This window comes from Apodemus sylvaticus, chromosome 3 (assembly GCF_947179515.1).
Source record: "Apodemus sylvaticus chromosome 3, mApoSyl1.1, whole genome shotgun sequence".
Classification (NCBI taxonomy): domain Eukaryota; kingdom Metazoa; phylum Chordata; class Mammalia; order Rodentia; family Muridae; genus Apodemus; species Apodemus sylvaticus.
The window spans coordinates 116,147,308-116,173,461 of NC_067474.1; the positions used below are offsets into that span (position 1 = coordinate 116,147,308).

Genomic DNA, 26,154 nt, shown 5'->3' on the forward strand with positions numbered 1-26,154 from the left:
AAAGTGATTTAATTAGATATAAAATACAGTAATAGCTGGAAATAATGGCAGGAAGTGATAATATCATAGTAGCAATGGTAATAGTAGGTAATGATAGTAGTATTTATTAAGCTCTTCCTGTGCTATAATAATTGATTTAAGAGCTGGAGAGATGGCTCAGGGGGAAAGAGAGCTTGGTGGTCTTCTAGAGCGTCCAGACTGGGAGGCTTACCACCCTATAACTCCAGCTCCAAGGAATCTGATGCTCTCTCCTGGCCTCTGCACTCAATGGCATCCACACATATATCTACATTTAAAAAAATTCTTAAAAAAATTATTTAATTCTCGCTTCAGCTGTGTTGTAATGGAAATATGCTCCCTTTCCATGGGAAAAGTAAGACAGGTTAGGTGATTTGGCCAGAGTTTGAGGGCCTGGAGCTCACTGCTGAGTGGTTTGGTTCCAGATCTTCAGTCTCTATCATTTCTCCCCAGAGTGGAAGGGTGGCACAGTCAGGTGCAATCCAGCACAGTCAGGCACGATCTAGCACAGTCCGGCATAATCTAGCAAGTCCGGCATAATCTAGCACAGTCCGGTAAAATCCAGCACAGTCCGACACAGTCCTAGCTTACTTTCACTCTGTGGTCTCACTGCAAAAGGTGGGTGACGTTTGCTGTGAGGAGAGAATGTTTGGTTGGGGGTATGGACGAAGAGAGCCCAGCTCCTGAACATCTCTCTGTGGGCACTCACCATAGAATTAGCAAAAACAACTCAAGACTCAGCCTCCAGGGGATAGCCAACCCTTTGAGTCTATCTCCACCTGTAATATTTTATTCTTGAGGTAATTAGATTATGGACAAGCTGTTATTTTTCATTGACTATTTATTTATTTATTTATTTATTTATTTATTTATTTATTTATTTATCAAGGTAAGATTTTATTGTGTATCCCTGCTTAGCCTGAAAAATTCACTCTGTAGATCAGGCTGGCCTTGAACTCACAGAGATCCACCTGCCTCCCACGTTCTGGGATTGAGGATGTGTACTACCATAATTGGCAATTATACTTTATTTTTATTTGTGTGTGTGTATCTGTGTGTCTGTGTGTCTGTGGAGGGCAGAAGAGGCCATTTGATCCCTTAGAGTTATAGACAATTGTCTTCTGTCCAACATAGATGCTGGGAATCTAACTCAGTGCTCTGAAATAGTTCCAAGTTCCCTTGAACATTAAGCCATCTCTGCAGCCTCTGTGAAACAGCAGAGTAGACTTTGCTCTTAGAATATTTCCTCCCTTTCTTTATTTTTTTGTTTTTTGTTTTGGTTTTTCAAGACAGGGTTTGTCTGTGTGGTCCTGGCTGTCCTGGAACTCACTCTGTAGACCAGGCTGGCCTCGAACTCAGAAATCTGCCTGCCTCTGCCTCCCAAGTGCTGGGATTACAGGCGTGCGCCACCACACCCAGTATTTCCTCCCTTTCCAAAGCCCAGGCTCTCATCATTAATATGTATCTGTGTGTGTGTGTCTGTGTGTGTGTGTGCTGCTAGTAGCTGATCTTGATTTCTGCCGTGTTTTCTTAGGTGTGGTCCACTCAACTTTTTGGTTTTGTTTATACAGAGTCTCTCACTGGTCAAGAGTCTTAGGGTTTTTCCTTTCTCCACTTCTGCAGTGCTGAGATTATAAACTTAAACCACCATGCCTGACTTCCTAGCTCTCCCCCCAAGTTTGACTAAGGCTCGAACTCAGGTTCTCATGTGCAGGAGGAGGAAGCCCTTTACCAGGGGAAGCCTCTCTCCACCCAACCCCCACCAAGTTACTTTCTAGCAACATAGGTAACGTTCTACCTTCTATTTCTGGAGTAAAGAATACTTAGCTTTCCCTTCAGCTGCATGGAACCAGGATTGCAAAAGCACAGGATAGAGCTGTGCTGGAAGACAGACCAGTGCGGTGACAACAGGAGACATTTATGTGCTTAGTATAAATAGCTATGTTAAGTACTGTTTAAGTATTTCTTTACCTACAACATACTAGTTGTCATATGCTAAACACTTGGCAGGGCAGAGCAGAAATATCTTCACGGGGAAGTGAGCTTTTTAGGAACCTAAGTTGGTAGATGTTCCAAGTTAGTCCCTAGACTCTAGTTTTTAGGCTGTTATAAATAAATCTAGACAGTGTAGAATCTTGTGTTCATTCATACCAATTTTATAAGAATATTAATAGTTATTCTGATTGATTTATTTTTGTGTTAAGTATAAAGCTAAAAAATAAAATAATATGGCCCGGGGGTGTGGCTCAGTGGTACATGCCTTGATCACCATCTTTGAGATTCTGGGTTCCATCCCAGAAGAGCAATATGAGAGGGGGGGAGATGCTGTCTAGCCCATTCATGTCTTTCTTTAAATGTGCAGATTTGGGAGATAGATATCCAAAAATATAAAGGCATATGTGTCAGATTCTTTCCACCAATATGGCTGCAATTCTGACGTGTAGCAAAAATAACCCAAAGTGCTCCTTTTGAAAGTAACAGCGTTCGCTTTCAGAATGGTGGTCTCTAGTGACCGTATAGCCAGCATCTGCTGAGGCACATAATGGACACCAGACATTTGTGCTCCCTGGTGGTCAGTAATGAATTGAGAAAGTACAGAAAGAGATTATTAAATGCTGCTAGAAACTATTTTGTTACTAGATTTTAAAAATTATTGCTTCAATGAAGTGACCAGAATAGCTCAAGACTTACACGTTTGAGAGTAAAGGGCGTGTGTTTAAAATCATATTTCAGCCTTTCCTGCTACCGTTCAAAGTTATTATAAGCACGCGTTAGCTCTGGATTCTGCTTCTGGTCTTACTGCACCCCAGCAGATGGGAACATACTGGACAGTTAGTGAAGGGATGAGCGGATCTAGCACCCCGCACCTTTGACCTCTTCTGAATCCTTCTCCACCTACATGTCTGTGCGGTTTTTGAAGAAGAAAATGCTTGCCAAGCAGTTAATTTACTGTGTTTAAAGGCTTAGGAGGAGCTGGAGTTTCCAGGGAACTTTAGGGTCCAGATGATCTGAATAGAAGACACTTTTTTTTTTTTTTTTTGGATTTGGTTTTTCGAGACAGGGTTTCTCTGTGTAGCCCTGGCTGTCCTGGAACTCACTCTGTAGACCAGGCTGGCCTCGAACTCAGAAATCTGCCTGCCTCTGCCTCCCAGAGTGCTGGGATTACAGGTGTGCGCCACCACCACCCGACTGGATAGAAGACTCTTAATTGCTGGATAGAAGTTTTGTGTCCCAAAATGATCAAAATAATAACAGCAAGAGAAAACTATGTAAGCCAACAAGCAGGTCAGGCCGGCACCGTGTCTGTGCCCTGCCCCCACACACAGCACACGTGCACTTTTTTCTTCTCATACCACAGGAAAATGTCAGAGTGCTTCTGAAAGGTTTTTCCTTTTAGTTTACCCAAGTACTAGGAGAGAAAAATGATACTTTTAAGTCAACATTTTTATCTGGTCCTTCACCTGAGCTGAGAAGGGAGCCTTCTGAAATACTATCAGGCGAAAACAAGCACTGGGTGATTGCATCTTGAGACTAAACACAGTACATATCTAGATTGTGGAGGCCTGAAACTCACACAATGCGGGGGGACTCTTTGAGAATACAAAAATCACAAGTGGATAGCTAGGCACATGGGCTTGCAGAGCTTTCTTCAAGAAGAGGGCCTTGGCCCTGCTGCTAATTAACTTTGTGACAGATCCCCTCTGATAATGGCTGTTTTTCCTCACTACAATTATGAAAGAAAAATGAGGGGCGAGGCTAGAGGATGGAAAGAAAATCTGATATATTTCTCTTCCCAGACATCCTTCAAGCCAGCCCTTTCTGTTCCAAGGTAACTGATGAGGCCTGGAAGTGCACAGGACTTATCATCCCCTCTCCGATTATCCCTTCAACATAGTTGCTGAGTAGATCTGGCCCTGGCTCCCTTACCCCTTTTAGCCAGCTCTTTCACATCCACAGCTCATCCCGTGCCAGGAGTGTGCAGACATGCCGCTCTGCCGCTCTGGGTACACAGATGGCCTGCCATCAACAGATTCCTTTTCCCCTCCTACTGGAGTTACAACCCAGTCCACCAGGTCCATCAACCAAGGTAGCTTTCACTTGCAGAATCCTCCAACAAAGACCAGCTGAGTTACATGAAATGGGCGTGCCTGGCTTTCTCCTAGTGTGCCTGGTCTCCAAGGCCCAAGACACCTTCTCCCCTTTTTTTTCTGAAGCACGGTCGCGCTGACACACCCCTCCCTCCGCGTTGTCGTGGTCCCCTCCCCATCCCGCCCCGCCCCGTTTTCCGCTTTCAGCCTCCCTCCCTACGACTCTCCCCTCCTTTACTCTCTTCTGTTTATTCCCTCCCCCTCCAGCCACTCCGGGAGCTGCCCGGCTATAGCCGGGCTACACCTACACATACTCGGGCGCTGTCCAGCCTACGGGCGGCCGGGGCCGGTTGGGTGCGCTGTGCCCGGGGCGGAGGCTGCAGAGCCCTTCCTGGTGGCCGCTCCCTTCTTTCCCTCCTCTTCGCGTCATGTCGGGCACTTGATTATTATTGTTATTTTTTTTCATCCCTCTCTTAGTCTGTCCCGTCTTCCCCTCCCCCTTCCTTTCCCAGGTTGATTTTTTTTTCTTCCCCCTCTTCTCCGGGCTTGCCCATGAGCCTCCTCGGGAGCTACCGGAAAAAGACCAGCAGCGATGGTTATGAATCTTTGCAGCTGGTGGACAGTCACGGGGACTCGAGCGCACGGGGCGCGGCGGCTGGCACTCAGAGGGCGACCGCGGGCGCGGTGCGTAGTCCCGCCCGGCAGCCTCCGCACCGCGCCAGCACCACGGACAGCTCAGGTAGCGGCGGTTGTGGCGTAGTCCTCAGGGCCTGTGTACATCCCCGGTCCAGGCTAGGAAAGGCTGGGTTGTAGGCCATGGCATCTAATACCACAGGGTGTAACGTCTCTAATTTCTTTGGTCCAGGAGCTAAGAAACGTTAGATCCGTCTGGAGGCTCGGTGACATTAGCGAGCACCTCTTAATCTCCCTAGGCTGCTGAATGCACCAGCTGGGGGCGGGGAGATGAGGGAAGGGAGGGGAGGGAAAGGGAGGGAGGGGAGCCAGGGGAGGGTGGCACCTCGAGGCAGGCGAGGTGGCTGGTTTCTCCGCCCAGCCATCTGAGCCAAGGTGGAAGGAGAAATGTTTGAAATGTTTGGTGCTTTTGCTGTTTGCAGACCGCGTTTATACCAGTGTTTTCCCTGATGGCTGCTGTTATTTACAATTATGTAAAGTTCCCCCCCTCACCCCCCCCCCCCCGCGTCTAAACGATCCTCTAGGGTTAATGCTGCCTTTCTCCCACGGAAGGCTTTACCTGGGATCAAGAGCCCAGTTAAACAACACAGCCCTTAAGCTTTACACAATGCAAGTTGTCTCCTCTGTTGTTTTTGATCTTATCCTTTTGCATGCTAAAATTTCTTAAAGCTCCTCATATAGGGAGTTGGTTCTAAACTTTGTATCTGTGTTTGCAAGTCTCATAAAATGTTTTAATGAGTTACAGACCTCTCAGACTTGGTGACAGTTAGCGATTTGTGTATCAAAACACTCAACCAGGAATCCCTGCTGGCCAAAGACTTGTGTAAGCACTGTTTGTGTACTTTTCCAGGATGGGAACCACAGGGGGCCTGCTCTACCTTTGTGGCTTTAAGACTGGGGCAACTAAGGACTGGTGGGAGTCCTGTTGGGTTGAAACCAAGTAGGATTTTATTCCTTCGCTTTACAATCACTTGTGGATTTTAATTGTGTAATGTCTCTCCTTGGGCTATCATTTTCTATTTCCGTCTTCCTAAAAGTGACATGAAATACTATCCCCAGATATTTGGTTGTTCTGGTTTGAAAAAGGAGTTTACTAGTTAAGCTCTGGTTTAAATCAAAGAGGGTATTGATGGGAGGTTCTCTTGGACCATCTTATATACAGTTAACATTGTTCCTAGTGGACTGCTGTTTGCAGGATCTGGGGAGTGATGCTATGTTTGGTTATTTGAACTATGCCTTTCTAGATCTATGGTACATGAATACTATTTATCTTCTGACCCTCCTTCAAATCTTTAAGCGATTCTTGTACTCTGACCCATAGTCATTTTGGGAACACTTGGAAATAATCTAAATGAACCCATTCCAAATGAGTGCAGAGAAAGAAACCCCCTATCAGGAGTGGGAAGACAGGACCCCCAAGCATGATTTCACAACAATTATTTTAGGAGTGGGATTTGTTTTTTTTTTTTAAGTATTGATACAATATAGGAAAAACACATTTTTAATGGGAAATATATATTTCCTGGGCCAAGTGATGTCCAAACACTGTATTAAACTTTGTGGGAGAATTTAGTTGAGAATACAGTCTTTTGGGCCTCTGGTGGGTTGTCCTTAGGTAGGGACAGCAATTCTAACAGAGAAGACTTAGTTAGGTCCTGTACTTCTGAGGACTGGCCCCTTCTTCCCCTGCTAAATCAGGGTTCTCAATAGGTGGAGAGAACAATGAAGTGCTTTGTTAAACCGTGGGGGTGGGAAGAAGATACAGTTATCGCCAAAGTACTATTGCCAGGTGTCTCTTCAACTTCATCAAACTAATGCTGCTTCAAGAGCCCCTCCCCCACCCTTCTTCGAGGCTCCCTGCCATGCCTGCTCTCTCCTGCATCTGCTGAGGGGAATGCCTTGACTTGGCTGCAGCTGGCTGGTACAGCCGATGACTGGATGCATATTGAGAACATAGTTAAGGGTGATAATGTCTGGTTTGGATGAGGGATTGGATTCTGAGAACCATATTTGTTTCCTAGCGCAACTGTATGTCTTGCCTAATTACAGTCTTTTGTCTAAGAGGCTCAACGTGTGCGGCCCATGCTGTGTAACTGTATCCATTTATTAGGGTGTTTAATTAAACTCATAGATCATTTCCAATGCAACAGTCATCTGCCCATTTACCCGGCTGACTGCGGATGACATGGTGTACTGGGTAGGAGGCTGTTCATGGGCCTTTGTTCTGGCAGGAATGCTTTTGAATTGGAGCAATGTATGGATGTCCCTACCTTGTAGACAATGGAAGGCTTAATCTCAATAGTACCTTACACATGTGTGGCCCTTCATACAGAACTCTTGGACACTTACCTTATTTTCAAGAATGCTGTCAACTAGAGAAGGTAGCAGCACCTGTCTGTGTGCCCTGAGACTGGGGACTGGGGGGGGGGTTGGTGGGTGGGTGGGGTGGAGCCTCAGAACTATTGTTTTCAATTGGAAAACCCAGGTTTAAAGTCTGTTCCTCACTCACAAAAGAGGAAACAAGTAGCTGTTCTTAATGTGCAGCTTTAGCTGAAGCTCAAAGCAATATGGCTAGAGTTGCAATTTTTCTTTACCTGGCTGTTTGTACTTCCTAATTATGGCATGATGATGATGATGATGATGATGATGATGACAGCGATGATGACGATGGCGATGACGATGATGATGATGATGATGATGATGATGATGGAGACTTTAGTGAAAAGGAGCTACCCTGGGACTCTGGGTCGTCTGTCTTTTTTTAAAAATTATTTCCTTTATTTAATTTTGTATTTGTGTGTATGTGCTTGTATGTGTGTGTGTGCCATATATGGAGATCAGAAGACAGCTTTCAGGAGCCAATTCTTTCCTTCTACCATGTGGATCCCAGAGTTCGAGCTCAGACCTTCAGGCTTCAGACCTCCTGCCTCACCTTGCTAGTTTTGTTTAGTTTGGAGGTAGAGTCTCAAAACATAGCCCTGGCTGGCCTAGAATTTGCTATGTTGATAGACCAGGCTGGGCTTAGACATGCAGTGATTGCAGCTTCCGAGTGCTGAGCTTACAGGTGTGGGCCGCCATGCCTGGTCAGTCTTCTGTCTTCATGGGCTGAGTTTTCCTCCATTGAATTAAATGACTTTCTGTGTCAACTGATGGTTGAAATCCAACAGTTTTATCTACTTTGATTTTCTATCTGTTTTCAAAGGAAAGAGGGACAGCTGTTCTGAGGATTGTAAGGACTTTCTAACTCAACAGCTTTCTGGGTGTTAGTCTCCTGAGTTGTCTTGCAGTGATCCTGTCAGGTCCCGGGTGCTGGGGCTATCCCACTACACTGCTTGAGAAACTTCATATTTCTCTTGTGTATAATCTGCCTTCTAGGGAAAGTTGAACTCATAAACCCACAGAAGTCAAATTGTTTAGATTGAGCCAATTAAGGCTAACTTGCCAAATTCATTCCTAGGCTATAAAAGATGTCCTCTTAGAATCTGGAATATATTAGTGAAATCGAAAGGAATAAAGATAATGATGTTTTATGATTTGAATCTGAACTGTCTCTCATGGACTCATGTGTTAGATGTTTGATGCTGTTTGGGGGGTGGGGGATTTAGGAGGTACACTGGTCTGGAGGAAGTGGACCACAGGGTGCCACTTGATCACTGTGGTTGATTTGTCTGTCTGTCTGTCCACACTTCCTTCACCTCTCCATGCACCTCCTTCTCCACGTGGCATGCTCAGCTAAAGAGGACAACCTTCCCTGATAGGGGAGGGCCCGCCTTTGGTCAGGGTCAAGGAGGTACAAGTAGCTGCATGCTCCTGCTCGAGCCTCCAAATACTCTGTCAGGGAGAGCTTCCATGGCACAGCCCCGTATCTCCACAGAGCACATTCTTTGTCTTTGGTCTCTTGTCAGCAGAGTCCTTTCTGTGTTGGGAGAAAAAGTAATCTTTCTGTTCTTTCGTTACAAGACAAATTCAATCCCTCTTTTGCATGGTGACTTTTGACGCTGTGGGAGTGGAGATGTCTCTTGGTTTGGTCTCTTTTCTAGGTCATTCAAATCCACCTTCTTCACTTTTTTATTTTCCATGCAAGTCATTTACATATTATTATTCTAAGATTGGAGAATAATTCATAGTTTTGATTTTACATGACAGGATTTCCCCTCAATTTTTATTATAAACGGCTCTGGAACTCTTGGTTTAAAAAAGAACTAAAGACTACAGACAGGAATGAAATGAAAAAATAGAAAGTAAGCTCTCTCCTCTCCAGGCTCTTCAGCTCTTACCTCAGAGTCAACCCTTACACATGTTTCTGGGGGACCCATGTAAAAAGGTCAGATTTGGTGGCATGCATCTGTAACCAGCACTCTTAGAGAGAGAGACAGGAGGCAGGTCAAGTAGCCTGCAGCATGCAATATGGCAGAAACAAGGTGGAAAGAGAGAACAAGTCCCTCAAGATTGTCCTGTGACCCTCCCCCCATGCATGCTATGACAAGTACATGCCTGTACTCACACATACAAACAATAAAAAATTAAAACGTGAATTTTTAAAGGGACATTCAACATATAATATGTATGTGCCTAATATATATATATATTAAATACACATTTGTACATAACATTAAAATTGTACTGAAATGAAATTTAAATTTTATTCCAGTTTTACAATATTCAGTGATGGTTAGTAATAGAATGGATATGATTCAAGCATTATGCTAAATACATATGGTATTTTTTTTAACCTTCATAAAATTTATGTAAGGGAGAAATGATAGTAAATGCTGGCAAGAGTTTGGAGAGAGAGGAACCCTTATTACCATCTGGTAGGAGTGTAAATTGATGTCATTACTGTGGAGGTCACTGTGGAGGTTAGAAGCCTAACAGCAAAACTATCACGTGACCCAGCTACACCACTTGTGGGTGTAGACCTGAAGGAATGTAAGTCAACTCGCTACAGAGATATTTGTATAGCCATGTTATTGCTGCACTATTCTTGTGTGTATGTGTATAGATGCAGATGTGTACATGTGTTCTTGGGTGTGTGTGTTGTGGAGAGATGCAGATGTGTACATGTGTTCTTGTGTGTGTATGGATGGATATGTGCAGATGTATACATGTGTTCTTGTGTGCGTATGTGTGGATAGATGCAGATATATACAAGTGTTCTTTGTGTGTTTATGGATGGATAGATGCAGATGTGTACATGTGTTCTTGTGTGTGTGTGTGTGTGTGTGGATAGATGCAGATGTGCACATGTGTTCTTGTGTGTGTATGGATGGATAGATGCAGATGTATACATGTGTTCTTGTGTGTGTATGCGTGGATAGATGCAGATATATACAAGTGTTCTTGTGTGTGTTTATGGATGGATAGATGCAGATGTATACATGTGTTCTTGGGTGTGTGTGTGTTGTGGATAGATGCAGATGTGCACATGTGTTCTTGTGTGTGTATGGATGGATAGATGCAGATGTATACATGTGTTCTTGGGTGTGTGTGTGTTGTGGATAGATGCAGATGTGTACATGTGTTCTTGTGTGTGTATGGATGATAGATGCAGATGTATACATGTGTTCTTAGGTGTGTATTGTGTGGATAGATGCAGATGTATACATGTGTTCTTGTGTGTGTGTGTGTGGATAGATGCAGATGTATACATGTGTTCTTGGGTGTGTGTGTTGTGGATAGATGCAGATGTGTACGTGTGTTCTTGTGTGTGTATGTGTGGATAGATGCAGATGTATACATGTGTTCTTAGGTGTGTGTGTGTTGTGGATAGATGCAGATGTGTACATGTGTTCTTGTGTGTGTATGGATGGATAGATGCAGATGTGTACATGTGTTCTTGTGTGTGTGTTGTGTGGATAGATGCAGATGTATACATGTGTTCTTGGGTGTGTGTGTTGTGGATAGATGCAGATGTGTACATGTGTTCTTGTGTGTGTATGGATGGATATGTGCAGATGTATACATGTGTTCTTGTGTGTGTATGTGTGGAAAGATGCAGATGTGTACATGTGTTCTTGTGTTTGTGTGTGGATAGATGCAGATGTATACATGTGTTCTTGGGTGTGTGCGTTGTGGATAGATGCAGATGTGTACATGTGTTCTTGTGTGTGTATGTGTGGATAGATGCAGATGTATACATGTGTTCTTAGGTGTGTGTGTGTTGTGGATAGATGCAGATGTGTACATGTGTTCTTGTGTGTGTATGGATGGATAGATGCAGATGTATACATGTGTTCTTAGGTGTGTATATGTAGATAGATGCAGATGTGTACATGTGTTCTTGGGTGTGTGTGTGTTGTGGATAGATGCAGATGTGTACATGTGTTCTTGCGTGTGTATGGATGGATAGATGCAGATGAATACATGTGTTCTTGTGTGTGTGTTGTGGATAGATGCAGATGTGTACATGTGTTCTTGGGTGTGTATGTGTGGATAGATGCAGATGTGTACATGTGTTCTTGTGTGTGTATGTGTATAGATGCAGATGTGTACATGTGTTCTTGTGTGTGTGTATATGTGTATGGGTAGATGCAGATGTACACATGTGTTCTTGGGTATGTGTGTATGGATAGATGCAGATGTGTACATGTGTTCTTGTGTGTGTATGGATGGATAGATGCAGATGTGTACATGTGTTCTTGTGTGTGTATGGATGGATAGATGCAGATGTGTACATGTGTTCTTGGGTGTGTATGTGTGGATAGATGCAGATATATACAAGTGTTCTTGTGTGTGTTTATGGATGGATAGATGCAGATGTGTACATGTGTTCTTGTGTACAGATGCAGATGTGTACATATGTGCATGCTTATGTTGTGGTCAGAGGACAACCTTGATGCCATTCCTCAGGAATCTTCCACCTTTAGGGGCAGGGTCTCTCACTGGCCTGGGACTTGGCTGAGTTCCAGGAACATTATGTGGAATAGTAAGGGAACTAGCTAGACAGGGAGATGGTCATGGGGCAGGGCAGTAGAGGGAGGAACCAGAACAAAGTGTAATATGTATGAAATGTCACAATGAAAACATTTCTTTGTATGCTGGCCAAACAACGAATGAAAACACAGTCAAGTTCCAGGCCAGTGACTAACGTTGCCTCTTCTACCAGCTTTGCAATTGCATGTGCCAACCTGCCCAGCCTTTTCCTTTTCCTTTTATGAGTTCTCAGGATTTGAACTCAAGTCTTCATGGTTGTAAAGGAAGCCCTTCACCAACCAAGTCATCTCCCCAGCCCAGCCCGTATATTATTCTTCATAGCTATGACAGAACCAGCCTTTATGTCCACAAACAGATGAATGGATTAAAAACTGTGGTCCCCCCCAGATAATATTATTTAGTTTTAAAGAACAATAAACTTTGTTGTTCATTATACAGGGCAATTTTATTACACCTTAACGAATAGAACTGAAGATCATTTTGCTATGCAAAAGAGAGTCAGATTCAGATTGCACACTTTCCTTCTCTCAATGTAGGATGCAATAGGAAAAGGTAGCCTGTAGTGGGGGGGGGATGCTTACAGGAATGGGTGGTGGGAAATAAGAGAGGGCAGTGGCCAGGGTGTCTTTGACACCAGATGAGGGAACTAGCAAGACAGGGAGAGGGGTCATGGGGCAGGGCAGTAGAATGAAGAATGAGAACAACGTATAATATGTATGGAAAGGTCACAGTGAAAGCATTTCTTTGTATGGTGACCAAAAAGCTAATGGGGAAAAAAAATGCAGTCTAAAATAAAAAGAAGCTTCTTAAGGTAGAGAACATCAGCTTTCTCCTTCGTGCATATGAAGTGACTGAGGTGCAGAGGGGTTCAGCTAGCTGTCTCTGGTGATGTAGGCTTCACTTGTTCTTCAGGGAGCAGAACGCTAGAGAAATGCCCTTCAAGGCGCAAAGGAAGGCTTGTGGTGAGTTTTCTTTGTCTGCCCCTTTCTCCAAGGCAAGATGTGGTAAGTGGTTGATGCAATGAATGTGGTTGTTTTCCACGCTGAAGCTCCTCCCCCATGACAGATATGTCATGCTTATTTACTTATAGCATAAAGGATCTTTAAACTGCAGGAATGGCGGAGACAGAGCGGAAGCAGCATGGGATAGGTCCTCTCATGTTGATTAAGCTTTGAGAGGACACTTTGAGCCTAACATAGATGGTGCAGGTTTCTAAGATTTATGGAACAATATCTTGCCAAGGAAAATGGATCCCTAGTGTTCCCGGGATGAAAGCCACAATGTTCTGAACTGGACACTGGCAGCCCAGTGTGGGGCCTCTGTGTGGGGCACAGCCCAGCAGCTGTGGAACCAGATGAGAGCACACTACCCTCTCCTCTAAGCTCTTGCAAACACTTGCCCCTTAGCTGTGAGCATCTTATTCCAGGGCTGTCTGGATACTCCCTTCTATCACTGTTTCTACTCTTTAGATGCTTCTCAGTTCTGTGGCAGCCTGTGGTGGACAGAGTCCCAGCGGCCCATCAGCCTGGCCTTCCCTGACTGTCCCTCGCAGTACTGAACTGTGATACACTGCCTGGTCTTCTTCTTGTTGGGCTGTAGGTAAAGTTCAGAGAGAAGCTTAGTCTCAGTCACCTCAGTGTTCTCTTCACCGCTTGGCATTTGGTAGCAGTCTGACAAATACTTGCTGAATGAAAGAAAGCATGAACAGATCCTGAAATTTTAAAAAGGGCGTTTATAATGGAAAGCGCCCAGCCTAACCTAAAAATAAGTATACGACTAGATTTGATCAGAAATGAGGCCAGGTTTAAATGAAATTGTGGCAGAAAGCTCAATCAGTTCGGTAATGAAATATCTTTTTATGTACGTGAGCTCCAGAGAGGGAAGATGGTTAAGACGTGTTCAGACTCTCAAGACCTTCCTAGTGTAGAAAAGGAGAAAACCGCTTATCGGAAGACTGGGTTCCGACCAAAAACCTGCAGCCTATTTTTTGACTTACAATAAAGGTGGCTTTTTGTAAACAGAAAAATAGTAACTTAAAATACTCTCTCTCGCTTCCTCTCTCCCATCCATGCTTCTTTCCCCCGCCCCTCTTCTCTGTTTCCTCTTCTTTCACCTTCTGTCTTAGCCAGAGATGTCTTTCATCCACAGACCTGAGCATTTCATTAACACAGACTTGAAATCTTCGCCATGTTCACGTTTCCTATTAGAAGTTTTGCATCTCACTGTTGTCATCCACAGCCGGGCATGGCAGACAGTTTTACAGTCTGCATCGCTCTCCAGCGCGACCTTCTTTTTTTTCTTTTTGAGAAAAGCTGTGACTTTGAAGTAAATAAAAGAATCCTGGAGAAAAAAATTGTATGTTTCTTTCCTGCAAGATTTGTAAGTTAGGGAAAATGTAAATCGCAGTTACTTTGTATGAAACCATTCTTCCTGAGACTGACCTGGAAAATCTGATGGAGTATCCCACTGTCTGTGGAGTATGTCCTTCATGGTCCAGGGAAGTAGGGAATTTCATAACTTGTGACAAGGGGTCTGGCAAACTCTTATGCCTCTAATTTCTTTATATCACAGGCCCTCGTCTAGATCTAAAATATCTTATTTCAATAATTCATCCAGATATAATTTTAAAAGGCATTAGAGATGGAAACTAAACGAAAATGCAACCGTGTGTAGCATTAACAGTTCGAAGGCCACTGCCAAGGACATAGCCAGACTACTTTATTGCATGAGAGGAGTTGAGTCTGCATATGCAGAAGATGGCTGTTAATGCTCTGCAGGGTGGAACTGCGCCTGAGAGCTGGCAGGAGTGTTGGTGTGCATGGGTAGCCGCCTCCCAGAGAACTCTGCTGGGAAAGAAACCACATTAGAATTGGGAGATGGATGCACAGCATCATAGTAGACTTGCCTGAGAATGCTGAAGGTGAGCAGAAGCACACATCAGTAGATGGAGAAGGTAAGGCGGACCAGCAGACCAGCAGACCAGCACACCCCACGCTGCCTTGCCTCCCACTGCCAGGCCAGCTGGAATTGCTGCCTTCCCTGAGCCCACACACTCCTCAGCAATCTGGTTTCTCCTCTGCAGTGACTCTAGCTCTGCCCTTTCTTGTACAGCCAGCTGGCTTGGGTCTCCCTCCCTTAGGTTATCCTCTAAACTGCCTCTTGAGCGTTCTGAAAGGATATGCTGGTTTCCAGCCCAGCTCTGCTCACCCCACTTACTAAACAGAGAATCCCTGGTCCCGGCGCTGATAGGTGGGGGGTGCCAGGACTGAGTTTTGTGGCACTGGCTGCAGGTGCAGGGTGGCTGGCTGCGCTTCGTTCACTCTCACTAGGTGAGCACGGGCCTCTGCTTGCTTCCTTGCTTGGTGATGGAGTCACAGCAAGAAGGATCAGACACAAGGAAGATGTGCGATGGTTATTGAGAATAAGAATTCTTGGTCTCTATGGGAACAGACCCTGGGCCTAGAGGTTGTCAAGGACTGATTGTACCAACCAGTCCTTGGCTGCATGAGCCTTGTGGCAAAGTCTTAGAGGGGCAGCTGTTCTTATTCCTCTTTCCTCGAGTTCTTTCTTTCTCTCCATGTTCTACAGTCCTTTCCTCCTTTTTTCCTCTTTCTCCATCCTGCTCCACCTTCAGCTTTCTCATTTCTTTCTTCTTCTGTTCTACCATTCGTCGTCGTCGTCATCTTCGTCTGCTTCCTTCTTTCTTCCCCTCCCCCTTTCCTACCTTGTCTCCACCCTTCCTCCCAGTGAGTCAATATGTCTGGGAGACTTGGTGCACAATATAGACTGCAGTCTGTGTGTGTGTGTGTGTGTGTGTGTGTGTGTGTGTGAGATTCAGATGCCCCTCCCCTTAATTGTCCCCCAACCCGTAGCTTGTGGCTGGATGTGACTGAACAGGAGCATTACTTTCAAATTGGGTAATTGCATCTGACCTCCCTATAGTTTCACTTGCTGCTTCAATTAGCAAAGTGTTCCACAGGACGACGACCTTATGAAGAACAATTTCATAAGTGTCCCAGAGGCTGGTGTGTTCAAACGTGCTTTCTCATTTCGAGCAAGGCATGCGAGATTACACATCCCCATTTTCCCTTCCTTTCCCTTACCTCATCTTTGCAAGAAAACCATTGTCTTCCCTTCCCCTATCCATGGCTGATGCCTGCATAAGTTACTACATTTTTAGTTCTCTTAAAATGTAGATTTATGGGTGCTGTGCATGTGTGTGTGCGTGAGTGAGTGTGTGTGTGTGTTTGTATTGTATACACAAGGCGGCATGTACCAGTGTATTGAGTCAGAAACTCTAAGTTCTGCCTTTGCCGTTTACAAGCTGCCTCCTTGGAGAAGTTATTCATCTGAGAGATGTCCATTTTACAGCCACTACTTCGTCATTTGCTCATTCCTAGACAGCTCTTGCCTTCTTTTTTTGCTACGGAGAAGCTGGAGATGCTGAAGAGGTCAGCTAGATAAGACCTTGGCTTTTATGAACTTCCCAAGGGCTGGATAAATGGCTATATCATGTGTTCAGGAAGAACTCAGCTTTGAGAGGAGAGGAGGCCTGGCTCACTGAGGTGGGTCAGGAATGCCAACTCTGAGGAGACAAATAAGCTTTGCACTAACATGGAAGAAACTGACAAAAGCAGGCAGAGGAGGGGACTCAGTGGCTGCACTGTGCTTCATGGGTATAGACTGAGAGCTGCATTGTTAGGCCCACTCATGACCGAGTTATAGTGTGCTTGCCCAAGCTAAGATGGTCATGAGGTGACATAAGTTTTGGGGACAACTGTCATGGATGTGGTCGTGGCTACCCAGAGCCCCAGTTATGTGGTTCATGACGGTTCTACATCACAGTGAGCACATGATCTGGAGGAGGAGACAGCGTTGGGGAAGGCGGCGCTTGTGGCAGAGTAATGGCCACTTGGTGAGCCAGGAGGAGACGCCAGCAGATGAAGGCCTAGTGTGTTTGTAAGCGATGATGCCCACTGCTTGTTTTAAAAACGTGTGATCTTACAGATAGCTGGTAACTAGCACAAACTCACACTGGAAGTCAGGCTCTCACTCTGTAGCCCAGGCTAGCTTTATTATCCTTCTGCCTTGGATCCCCGAATGCTGGGGGTCAGAGGCAGGAACCATAATCCCTGCCTTTAGGGTTAAACTTGTTTTGGTTAGCTTATAAAGACAGGTGTGATGGCATCTTCAGACATAACCGTCACTGTCCTTTACCCTCACTGTACCCCTTCCTCAATGCTCTCCCCTACGCACAGAAATAAACTTTAAGGCTGACTTGTTTCAGGGTGTTTGGGTTCTATGCTTACAAAGAATATCATCATGCTTTGGTCAGACTGAACCTGTCTTCCCTTGTTATTCCTCAAATCGGTTCTTTTGGGATGAGAATGTTTACTATTTATTACAAAACTGAGTGGGAGATAGAGAGGCGTCCCATGAAATTCCCTTACGCACTGTGTGTGTAGCCGCTCTCCTTAGCAGGACCTCTAGCATCCCCAGCACGGGTTTTTGTTCCCCTGTCATGTGTAGATCTTACCGTGGGGAAATGGAGAGAGGGATGTGACTGTAATGTAAGAGGAAAAAGTCCAGACCCTCAGACATAATGAGCTGTGACAGAGGTCTGCCAAAGAGAGTCAAGACCCTGGGCACCCTGTGGCTATGATGCATCAGCTGGAGGGGCAGAAAATTGGGTTTCAACTGCCAGGGAAATTGGAAGGTTGTCTTCAAAGGAGAGCTGAACATTCATCTCCTGGGTTTAAAATGGAGTCATTGAAGCCTCCAAGCAGGACAGGAGTCTGGCTTTGTCTCTGAATGTGCCAGGACAGTGCTGTCTCCATTACTCTTGGCACCGGCACAGAAGCCTGGGAATTACTGTCTTGTTTTGTGAGCAGTTGTGATAGATACATGCTCTAGTTCAGGTCCGGCTTTGTTTTATACCTTAACCCATTGCACAGGAACTGGGCCTCTTCTCCGTTCCCCAGCCCCTACAAGCCTGGTTTATTTTATAATGTGACATATGCGTGCTCATAGAAAGGACATTGAAAACAATCCAGACAATCATAAAAAAGTCAAAATAAACCCCAGATCCTTCCCCCCAGCCCTATTCCCAGTATTCCAGGTTTCTGCTTTCACTTAGAAAAATGTCCCTGCATATACAAAAGTGTGCAAGCCAGCCCACAAACACATGATGACTCCCTCATGGATGTATACATATATAAGTTCATTCACTCATGATGTGTATCTTAGAATCCATATGTGCTGCGGTAAAAACTCAAATTTTACTTAACATGATGTCGTGGGCAACTTTCCACATTAGGCCCTAAGGATGTACCTCACTCTCTCTATGACTGCTCTGACCTCTATGGGGAGATAGCATTTGAGGATAGAAATACTTAAAAAATGTTTTTAATTTACACACAATTATTTTAATACACATATATAAACTATAATGGCATGCATGGAACAGGAATATCATTTTCCTCTGTATACTGTCCCTGTGGGAGAAACAGACTTGCCAACCAGAGGAAGACAGGCAGGCATACTTATAGCTTGCTGTATAACCCCAGTACCAACTCTAACAAGGATGCTTGTCTTCCCATATCGTCTCAGAGTTGAGGGTTGCCAAACTTCTTAATCTTTGCTAGTGTGTGGTGAATGATAACGGTTAGCTCCAAACTGACATTAGATGTTGGTATTTCCAGGAATTATTTTTGTTATTCATGATTGCTAGTTACTTTGTTAGTAAGTCACACGAGAGTGAACAGATATGCATACATATGTGGTGTGAGAGGATCTGGATGCATTTGTGTGGATTCTCACAATCTGTATATTTTTAGAGGAAAACTTAGAAAATTTGGATGAGCACAGCTGTACTCTCCATGGTAACTATGGTTGACATTTGTCTTGTCCTGATGCTTATCAACCCTTGGAGCGTGAGTAGAGTGGCTTCTCGAGCCTTTGTGGATTTTCTTGGATGATGGCTTCCAGTTTTCTTGAGGAGTGCCTCAGTGTGGCCTTGAAGAGATTCTGGAGTTGTAATGGGCAGTTGTTCTAGAGTCGAGCTTTTGGCGTTGTTGACTAGTGTTGACGATCTCGGAGGACTAGTTTTTACCCCTGAGTCTCTGCTCCTCACTCTGTAAAGGAGATAATACCTCTCTTTAAATTGTCAGGAAGTTCAGGTGAAAAGAGACTCAGCGGGTTCCCTGGCCTCTGTAAGACATTGGTGAATGCAATTGACCAAGAGTGGGACTCGAACTTCAGCAGGGTGGAGAATATCTGCTCTTCTGAGGGTTCTCAAGGCTGTTTGGTCTCAAGGATCTGAGTCTTTTCTTTGTTATAGTCATCCTGCCATTTATAAACTTTGGGGTACTTTACAAACACCTTGGGTTGCTATAAGTTTGCAGAGCACTTACTACTGGGCCTCTTGGCTGAAGAAGCCAATGGGTAGTTGAGGTTGACTTCAGGAATCAACCAGTGGTAATGCTTGCTATGTCATGGGATGTTCAGGGGAAAAATTGAAGGTAGAAGGCAGAACTTTCTAGAAGAAAAGGAAATTAGCATTTATTTTAAGTTTGACTGTGTATTGCTGCCCCTGCCCACTCTTATTGCTAGGTCTATACTTGTAATCTGGCCTGTGAGTAACCTGTGAATACACATTTAAGCCAACTTGGGCTATATATTGAGATTATGTGCTTTTCAAGAGGGGGATGGTTTTGCTTTCTCTCCCTGGCAAATTTGGAAATATCTGAATACAATAGTCGGGGGACTGTTACTGGCACCTGCTAGGTTAGAGACTGGGATTCGCTAAAGTTTCTCTGGTGACTGACGCAGCTCCTCACAGAACACAATCTGTTCAAATGTCAACTCCATCTGGAAAGCCCTAAAAGAGGACAGGAGTGATTACGAATTGAAGGTAAGGAACCTGGTGATGGGCGAGGGTTTGGATGTATCAAGTTGATGGTGCGGCACATCGAAAAACCCACCCTAATTTGGGGCTTCGAGATGGGCTGTGGCTTGCTTTGCAGAGAGCTGATGTAGGAAAGATGTAAGTCCATTTGGCTTGGGCTGTCACTTCTTGGAGGCAGCTGAGATTTTGCAGCTTTGAGCATGTGGCTCAGTGTTCTCTGGCATCAGGTTGGTTTTGTTTGTTTGTTCAGAGCAGAGGACAGAGCTTGACCCCTTACTCATTCCAGGCAAGGGCTCACCACTGAGCCTGACCCCCAGGTCTTGTTGCTTTTACAATGAAAATAATGACTATTACAATCTCAGCTCTCTTATCTATATTGCATTGCTCTTGTGGATTTTCTAGGGTTTTAAATTTGATTGGTAGGCAATAGATTCTTTGTCTTAATAACATTTTAGCAAGCCTTTGCCCATATAAAGTTTATGAAAACAGGATGACTCTGGTTAAAGGCATGAGGCTAGACACTGCTTTTAGAGGGCTAGTCTACTCCTCATTAGTCTTTGGTGTAGGACTAAAACGCCAGGGCTGTGTTGGAGCCAGTCTGACCACCATATTTCTAATCCACTCCCTTTGAAGCCAGGACCTCTGCCTGAGAGAGGGAAATGGTGAGTATCTATCAAGTGTGGCAGGGTACAGTATGGACTGTGTATTGAGTCCATGCCTTCATCTATTTATTTTTTCCTTTCATTGTCATGTGTATAAGAGCTAAGTCATGTAAGGTAGTGGATTTGCTTTGAGTGGATTAGAATAAGGAAACTGAGTCCTAGAGGGAAAGGTGGGCCCATGGATAGCTAATGAGCAGTTGTAAACTGACACCACCTTCATGCTCTTGAGGGACTCCATAGGCAGGGCTAGTCCTTCCAGGCTGGGCTGTGCCTAGGGTGAGAGTGAAGTGTTTCTGACAGAGTTGGAAAGAATATTTTTATTTTGAAAGGAAGGAATAGAATGGTAAGAGAGAAGAAGAAACTAAAGAACCACTGCATTTTTCTTGTGTCTTAGTAATTCATCTTTGGGTGCAAGTAACAAGTATCTGAATTGTCTTATTTCTTTTTTGTTTTATTAAATTGTATTTATTTGCATTCCAAATGCTACCCTTCCCTTCCTGGTCGCCCCCTCCCAGAGTTCTTCACCCCAATGCCCCCTCTCCTTTGCCTCTGAGAGGGTGCTTCTCTTTCCTCATCCCACCCCCACCCTGCGCCTCCAAGCATCCCCCTTCGCTGGGGCATCAAGTCTCTATGGGATTAGGCACATCCTCTCCCACTGAGGCCATAAAAGGCAGCCCTCTGCTACAATTGGTTGGTGGCTTAGTCTCTGGGAGCTCAGAGAGGTCTGGGTTAGTTGACACTATTGTTCTTCCTATGGGGATGCTATCCCCTTCAGCTCCTTCAGTCCTTCTAACCCTTCTATAGGGTTCCCGAGTCTCTGTCCAATGGTTGGCTCTAAGTATCTGCATCTGTCTCACTCAGACGCTGGCAGACCAACCCAGCGGCAGAGCTGAGAGCCTGTTGGTAGTGCCTCTCCTCATGTTTGCTTCATTTCTCCATAGACAAACTTTTTTCTTCTCTGTGTATATGACTACCCCAAAGATCCCTAGTTTATATGTTGTAACCAGTCCTCCCTGATCGTCTGTCTGTCCGAGGAGGAAGAGATCTGATGGGCTCTAGGTATTTGTGTATTTATCACCCAGTAGCTGTAGTCCTAGAAACAGGTCCCTATGTTTATAGGTGAAAACAGGATTATATGTAAAATTGCTTCTTCCATTTAGAAAGTGGGACTAGGAACACTATCTATCTAGTTCCTAAGTCCTAAGCAATTTTTCTATTGCTTCCTTCAGTTCTGTCTTCCCTGTTTGATGCTACAAGGTCAACTATAGACCCAAGTAAGGTCAGCACTCAGGCCAGAATCTGCTTATGTCTCTCCCAGCAGTGAGAATAGGCAGGCAACTTCTGACACCACAGGATTACTTTGTGTGTGTGTGTGTGTGTGTGTGTGTGTGTGCTTGTTTTAGGGGAAACATTGGGTTGGATGCTCTCTAGGCTATGTTCCGACTCTTGTATCAAGGGAGGTTTTGTTATCATCCAGTTATGTTGAGACTGGCTCTATGTAATTCATTACAGAATTACTTATAATAGGAAAATCTTCCAGAATGGTCTAACATTTCTCCAATAGAAGAGTGATTAAGAAAATAAGATATACCTATAGAGTTTTATTAAATAGCCATTACAATAATTACTAAAGAAAGTTATAGCTAATAAGATCTCCAAAGAGAATAAAGAATAAATAAATAATATACATTAAATTCAACCCCACACACATACACCTAGAAAAATATCATTGTAAAGGCACATCTCTTATTAAAAATGAAGAAAGTAGATCAAAATATTACAAAAGAATATTTGTGTGTTAGACTACCAGTAAGTCCAACTTTTTGAATGTGTTTTACTTAAATTTCAACAATGGATTTATATTTCATAGTGCTGTGTTCTCTATAGTTGGTTGTGTAACTGACGTTTTATTGAGATAGTTATATGTTCCCTTGCAGTTCTACAGAACAGTGCAGACATATGCCTGCCAACCTTGCCTGATCCTCCCAGTTGTCATGTTTTACAATCACTTATCTGTTTTTAACCCCATATTCAGGACACTGACACGGATCTGTTTGACATCAGAGTCCCCTGGTGTTCCTTCATTTGAGTGCATGTTATGCCTTATGTCTCATTTGAGAGTTCCAAACTCTGACTCCACAATCAATATCGAACACTTTCAAAACCACAAGAAGCTTCGACTTGCTCCTTTATAACCATATCCATACCCTCCAGGATTCTTTAATGTATTATTTATAGTTAATATTAACAGATCAGGCACTAACCTTATTTTAGCTTTTCATCTGAAGCCAAAATTCTAGAACCTTAGAGTAGGAAAAAGTTGTGAAATCTCAGTGGTCACATAGGATGGGAAAATTTTTACATGGGAATAAGATTTATGCTTACCCACAGTTGCCCAGAAACACACCAGCCAGAGGCCTCTTCCACTCCTGACTCCTTCCCTGGACACTCCTATCTGGTCCTCTCGCTCAAGGCCAGGTGTCCTGCTTATACTCCATGTCTTCTTTACTGCGGTTCATTTTTCATTCAGTAATGGCTCACAGATAAAACACTGGACTGGGGATGTGGGGAGGACCTGAGTGTTGGGTTCCTGAACTCACAGGAAACTGTCTGAAACAGGGCGAAGACTCACAACTGAGGTGGTCCTCTGTGCTTCACGTGTGCATCATGTCACTGGCTGTGGCTTGTGGCCCTTGTAGTCATACCCATACCTATGTGTGCCCAATGCTGCTGCCTCTTCCTCTTCCCCATGTGGGTGGTTTTAGATTTCTGTCCGCCTTCCTTCCTTCCTTCCTTCCTTCCTTCCTTCCTTCCTTCCTTCCTTCCTTCCTTCCTTCCTTCCTTCCTTCCTTCCTTCCTCCCTCCCTCCCTTTCTCTCTCTCTCTCTCTCCCTCAGTTTTGGTTTTTTTTCGAGACAGGGTGGAACTCACTCTGTAGACCAGGCTGGCCTCGAACTCAGAAGTCTGCCTGCCTCTGCCTCCCGAGTGCTGGGATTAAAGGCGTGCGCCACCACCGCCTGGCTGCCTGCCTCTTTCCTTTCTCTCACTCTTTGTCTCTTAGTAGGGCCTCAATCTTGCGCGCTCGGCTATGATAGCACGTTTACGGCGAGGACTGACTTATTCTGGCTACAGCTGTGCTTACTTGCTTACTTTGCCCAGATCCCAGCTCTTTCCCAGCTCCTGCCTCTCTCTGAGCACCGGAATCTTCGTTGAGTTCACCACATTTCCTTTCTTCTGCTGTGAAGGAGGTAGGACAATGAGGGGTGCTTTGAGTCACTCTGAGCCAGCGCTGTGCTGTGTGTTCCTCGGCCTCCTTTTGCTCCACATTGTGCTTCATTAGCCCCAGTTTTAAAATGAGAAAACGAAGGCTGAAAAGCAAAACAAAAGAAAACACCAAGTAAGCCCAGGATCATGTAACTGAGCAATTGTCAGATCCAAGTTCAGCAATGCCAATCCCTAGCCACTGTCCTTGCTGCAAAAAGGAGCTGTGTTCTCTGGAAATGCCTCGGACTTCTAATATTCGACACTGGTTCTGCAGGCCTGAATTCACATGCACATCCTGCCCCAGCCTGATTTGAAGGTCATTTATTGTCTTTGATGTGTGGTTGGAAATTGCCCCTTTGTTGTTCTAGCCTTTGCCAAAACAAATTTCTCTGAATCTATAGATCCTATAGAGCCTTCCTGTTGTAGCTATAGAGGATTGTTTTACTGCCTTGTTTTACCTATTTATTTCGGATGAGGAAATTTGAGCGCAGAGAGGAGCCCCGTTCAACTTACCACCTTTGGTGACTTGCAACCTTATCGTGTCTTCCTGGTTTACCTCTCCCTTCTCTTTAGTCCTCCCCTGTGACACAGCCTTGCTAGAGCCTTTGTCACTCTTGCCTTTCTGTGGACACTTTCCAGCCTTTGGATCTGATCTCAGTTGTCTAAATTTGGGTCAGTTGACTGAAGTCCTATAGAAATTCTACAGAAAATGTGAGATCCTACTGTACTGTGTGCCAAGGCAGTGTCACAATCGTTCGCCAGGCTTTGCCCTTCTCCACATTGTCTAATGTAGGTTTGACGGCTTGTAGCAAAAATCATCCTGAGTGTAGCTTGAACAAAAATAAGTTTATTTCTTTCTTATGTATAAATATATGATTTGAATGGCTGCCCTCTGCCATAAAGGAAGAACGGTCCCAATGATGAGACTCTTGTCTCATTGTTTGACCCAGAGGCTGTTACTTTCATCATCTTTACCTAGGTTGGGCAGCCAATGTGTTTCTTATGTAGATAGTGTGAAGACAAAAGGGAATGGTACATTTTCTCTCACCTGGAAACAGCTTGTAAATTGAAAGCTTACATTCCATTGGTCAAAATGTAATTGGACAGCAAGCTGAAGGGAACCCTGGGAAATGTAGTCTTTTATTATAGGAAACCACCTGACAAGAATGGATTTGGGTTAGAAGTCTCTGCTAAATCCTTTTTATGCCAGTTCTGGGAACACAGGCCCTGGTTGATTGATAGCAGGACTCAATTCCCAGGCTTATGCAGTTCAAGAAAAAGTGCAAAAGGGCCTCGTAGAAAATGTCAGGATTCCACAAAGGATTAGAATTCAGAATAATTTGTGAGGAGGTTGGAATGTTAAAAGCACCTATCATTTATTTGGGACTTACTATTTATTTGCTGGAGTTTGTTTAATACTTAAGATGCATTATTTATTTTTTAGGGGAATCCTAGAGGGTAGCTGCCATTTTAACCCTCTACTTACAGACCAAATTTCCATGAGAGATGAAGTAAATTTCTAAGGTCACTAATTAGGGACATGAGACAACTGTGTATGTATTAAGGGAGCCTGAGATCATTGCCCACTTACTTTGATGCCATGCAACTCAGAATTATTGATCAGTAACACTTCAGAAAGCCTTCTTGTGTTCCCACAATGATTAGAACCTTTCAATTATAACTTGGCCAAGAGGTGTTGTTTAAATAGTTTATAAGCCCAAGTTGAAAGGTCATGTCTTCTGCCCTGTTTGCTGAGTGTAAGCTCAGACAAAATGAAACAAGACCAAATTGACAAAAGGGTGATTGACAAAAGGGTATATTATCCTTCTATTACACCCGTTCCACTTGTACAGGATTCCTTGGATATCTGTAACAATGTTTTAAATTATATTTTATTTATGTGTAGGGTCTGGTGTGTGTGTGTGTGTGTGTGTGTGTGTGTCCATGGCATGTGTAAGGAGGTATGGAGGTCAGAGAACAACTTTAAGAAGCTGTTTCTCTCCTTCTATTATGTGATTTCTGGAGGAGTAGAACTCGGGATATCAGGCCTGGTCACAGGCACCTTCACCCTCTAAGCCCTTGCCAGCCTGAGATTTTTCTTTTGGTGTGTGTGAGAAAACCGATACCATCTCATAGTTAAATGAAGTAGAGTTGGAATTTGGCCACATGTTGGTGTGAGGCCAAGTTGGAAATCATAGTTTCCTGGTTGCTTCATGTCCATTATGTTAGAGGGGATAGCTTTATGAGGACTCTCAGTGTGTCCTGGGACCAGGTACCAGGCCTGTTGCTAGAAGATCATAGGCTCTGATTATTCATAGAGTTTTATTTGATGATAGCTTTGCTTCTTAAATTTTGTGTCTTTTTTTTAACCAGCATGATAGATGGGTTATGAATTTAAAATCAAGAATGGGGTACTCTATGAAGAAAACATACCTCTGTGTAAACTGGCTTTTCCAGTCCAAATCAGGATTAGGTGGTCCTCAGAAGTGGTACTGAAAAGCTAGATGTTGTAAAAAAAAAAAAGAAAGTCTGGGTAACTGTTTTGTGTGTGTGTGTGTATGTGTGTGTGTGTGTGTGTGTGTGTGGTGAAA

General features: G+C 44.2%; 1 protein-coding gene across 6 annotated transcripts in view; it reads left to right on the plus strand.

Annotated features, from left to right (window-relative positions):
- Dnajc6 (DnaJ heat shock protein family (Hsp40) member C6) overlaps window positions 1–26,154 on the plus strand; it is a 155,434-nt gene that overhangs the window by 52,445 nt on the left and 76,835 nt on the right. The window contains exons 1-2 of one of the 6 annotated variants that reach the window (XM_052176852.1): window positions 18,496–18,613; window positions 19,563–19,644. The exons of 4 other annotated variants lie outside the window; for them this stretch is intronic. The gene's annotated coding sequence lies outside the window, so the exon portion shown is untranslated. Of the gene's footprint in view, window positions 1–18,495; window positions 18,614–19,562; window positions 19,645–26,154 lie in introns of those variants that run through there. One more of the 6 variants, XM_052176851.1, reaches the window with a different exon arrangement.